The sequence below is a fragment of the Triticum urartu genome, chromosome 6 (genome assembly GCF_003073215.2).
Source record: "Triticum urartu cultivar G1812 chromosome 6, Tu2.1, whole genome shotgun sequence".
NCBI classification, from domain to species: Eukaryota; Viridiplantae; Streptophyta; class Magnoliopsida; order Poales; family Poaceae; genus Triticum; species Triticum urartu.
This window is the reverse complement of record NC_053027.1, coordinates 567,416,398-567,420,552: the sequence shown is the minus strand read 5'-3', so window position 1 is coordinate 567,420,552 and position 4,155 is coordinate 567,416,398.

Genomic DNA, 4,155 nt, shown 5'->3' with positions numbered 1-4,155 from the left:
AAACACCCCAACTCACTTGGCTTTATATTTCCGAAACACCGAAAACATTACACCAGAGCAAAGACCGGTGTACGGAGGTCTACATAGAGACACAAGCTCGCGATCTTTTCATACAACCAAACAACAATGGTAGGAATCTGAAATCCGATCGCAACAAGCACCTTTGACATTCAACCACACACCCTCAGAATAAACATCCAACTCACAAAAAACACAAAGCACAAATTCTCATGCAGAGTTGGACACAACTCGTTCTATCAATACACAACATACAAATATCTAATATTGCACATAACATGATTTTCTAATCTTTATACTAAATGCATCATATGGGTTGATACCCCTCAGAATATCATTACCACGACCCAACAGCAGCAACCACATGCACACCCATAATAAAATCGAAAAGACCATAATGGGAAAGATTTCGATACTATAATTTCATATTAATGAGAAAGATTATATCAATCGATTTTGAAAAAAGAGGAAAACAACCTATAGATCTTAAATTATAATTTCATTACTATCAAATGAATCTCCTTATAACCACACTACATCAAAAACTAGTAGCACGATAGCAGGCGAATTACATTCATGAAATATTAGAAAATCATAGAACAATACAGATTATAACAATAAAATAGAATCAAATTTTTGTTTTGCGAGTTTTTTGTTTTTGCATTTTATTCCTGGGACTAACCAAGAACACGCGTACATCTGTCCAGAAAAATTGAGCCACATTTCCTATAACCACCGCATACAGTACTGTTCATTCTTTAGTTCGTCTCATTTTACGCACCAGTCACAGGCAAAACCCGGAAACACTATCTAACTTTAGACTTTTCTATTTCTAGATGAAGATACATTTACAGTTTCTTTATTATTTACGTAATGACATCTTTCAATGACGAGCAAATCATAACTCAACACCCCAACTCTTCCCAACGAACCCCGCACAAACGTTTAAAAAAAAGGGACCTACCTCCATACCCGCACCTACGGCACACACCACCCCCACCAGAGCAGCAAAAGCGCCCCCCAGCCAAACCCCTGCCCACCGCACACCATCACAAACAAACGGACAGAAACCCACATACAGCACATACACCGATCCAAACTCACCAACTCAATACACCCCTCACACCTCCCCCCCAGTGCGCTGCGCGCGACAAGAGACAACACAAGAGCCAGGCGAGCCGCCCCACAACAAAAAAACCCCACAACCCCTCCCCAAAACCACGACCCACACACCATACACCCTCCCCACAAAAGCACACCAAAAAAAGCCTCCCCTTGGCCCCTACCACCAAAATGACTCCTAGTAGAGCCATTCTTAGACAACCCTTAAATTTCATTTGTCTTGCTTTTACCTTTTTTACACTCTCTATTAATCATTATCCATCCCCATTCTGCCGACTCCACCACACATCTACAAAAAAACCAAACCAAAACAACACACAACCACAAATTACACAGATCCACCCCAAAACCAAAGCTCCTCCTTCCCCTTCCCCAAGATAAACAAAAATCCCCCACCCCAGCATACCAACCACCAACACACCAAAACCACACCCTACACACTCACTACCCATCAGACAATCCCCCCCACCAGCACTATCCAACCCCACACAGCAAAGCACACCAAAAAAAAAACCCAACACAATCAAAACACCAAAACAACACAACCATCACAACAGCACACAAACATAAAACCCAACCCACGCCCACAGCAGCCACCACGACAAACACAAAATAAAAAAAACATAACAACAACATTCACAAAAAACAAGAAAAAAACACAATATCACAACATAAAACACAAAAAGCATCACAACAACTAACAAAAGAACCACAACAATAAACACAAAACACAAAAAACATAAAAAAACCAATAACCCACAAAACAAAAAAAAAAAAGAAGAAAACAAACCACAAAACAACGAAAGAAACGCCAAGAAACGAAACCCAAAAAGCAACCCAAAGAAACAACGCCAGACAACAAACCAAACACCCCCAACACTCCCCGCAAAACAAATAAAAAACCCCAAACCAAACCGCATACCCACTAGCGTACCACAATACAACCCACCGAACCACACCACATACCACCAACAAACCACTCTCACACCTAGCAACAAAAACAACCACACAACAGCAACCTCACCACCAAATAACAACGATCAAACAAACACACGTAAACCCATAAAACCAACAAAAAAAAACACCAAAACAACCCAACAACACCATCCAACAAACCACAAAACACAGAACACCCTACCCCGCACACCCCACAACCTAACCCCCAAACCGCCCAGAAAACCCCACCCACCTAATCACAAAAATCACCGACAACACTAATCACCCACACCCAACACAAACACAAAAAACTCACAAAACCCAAACCCCCCCCTCCCACACCCCGTCGCCGCCACCCCAAAAACAAACCCAACAACAAACACACCATAAAATAAAAAAACCCCCCCCGCCGCAGACACAACGCCACCAAAAACCCCACTCAAAAGAAAACAAACCAACACAAACACAACCCGAACAAAAACTACCACAACTCCACACCCAAAACCCCACAAACCCACCACAAAAAACCAACCCCATTACCACAAACAAAACACACCATCATCGAAAAAGAGCCAACTACTACCCCCACCCCACCACAACCACAATATCACACCAAACCCACCACACCCCTAATCACACCATCCCCCACATAAACCTCGACCCAGCCGCCGCCGCCTCTTGCTCTAGCCGAGTCCGGCTAGGGTTAGCCCCCTCCCTTTTCCTTGTTTCGTTTTCCTATTCCTACTCTATTTCTTGTCCCCTACCTCAAGTCTCCTCTCCCCTCCCCAATATAAATACCCCAACACCCCCCCTCCAAATCATCAAACCAAACCCCAAGCCCTCCACCGCATCCCACCCCGCGCCCTACACCGCGCCACCCCACACCCGCGCCGCCGCACCTTGCCCACGCTGCCGCCGCACCTTGCCCACGCCGCCGCCGCACCTTGCCCACGCCGCCGCCGCCCTACGCCACACCGCCGGAGCCTCTCGCCGGAGACCTCGCCGGAGGTTGCCTGCGTCTCTTTTCCTCGGATCGTTTTCTTCTAATCATTCCGATTCTTTTCTTCTCCTCTGATTCGTTTTCTAGATCGGTTTTTCGTTTCGGTTTTCTTCTCCGAAACCCTAGATCGGATTCATTTTCTTTTCCGATTTAGTTGCCTTTGGACCGTTCACCGGACCGTTCGTCCTAACGAACGTGATCACCGGATTCTTCTAGGTTAACGAACGTCCGTTCGTTTATAACCGTTCTTCTTTTTCTTCTCGTCGGATTTATTCCGCGATCGCGATCTCAGATCCGATCTTCGTTCTAGTTTATCTTCTCGCTCGTTTATCGGAATCAGGTGATTCAAGCGCCTGGAGTTTCGTTTCGAAACCGCCGTTCCGTCTAATCAACTTAAACACGTTTTTGCCCCGGTAAAATTTGACCTAGATTCAACTTGCTAGAACCGAGTTATTTTCTTCCGCCGTTTGTTTTCCGTTTCTTTGTTCGGTTCGTTCTTTCTTTGCAACCGGAGTTCTTAAGTTGAACTATCTGGTTCGTTCTCTTGTTCGAGTTTTACCTGTGCATTAGATGAGTACTTATTGTGTGCTTGTTGTTTCTCTGTGATAGATCACCCGGATTGCGCCGCTTGTTACTTCAATTCCCTAGGACTCGCGGATCATCAGCAAGGCAAGTAACACTTTGATCATACCTTTTTCTACAACCCATGTTTTATTGCATTAGATCAATCCTCACACATTGGCATGATTAGGATCTAATTAAATTGTGGGATGGGAAGTAGATGAGGTAGTACCTATTACCTGTATATTATGAAACCTTTGGGAGTTACTTCTACGTTTGCTTATTATGCCATGCTATGCTAGTAGACGTGGATTGGGTGAGTGATATCCATGACAGATGTGAGTTTGTTAATTTTAATGGTTTATCTAAGGTGGCAACTTAAACACACATCTGGGTGGATTGAGGCACCTGATGTCTATCAGGACTTGCCTGTTTTTTTGGACCGCCACCCAGGCTCAAAGGGATCATAAGATCTTTCATGCTAGAAACTTCCGTGTGCAGCCACAAGCCATTATGGG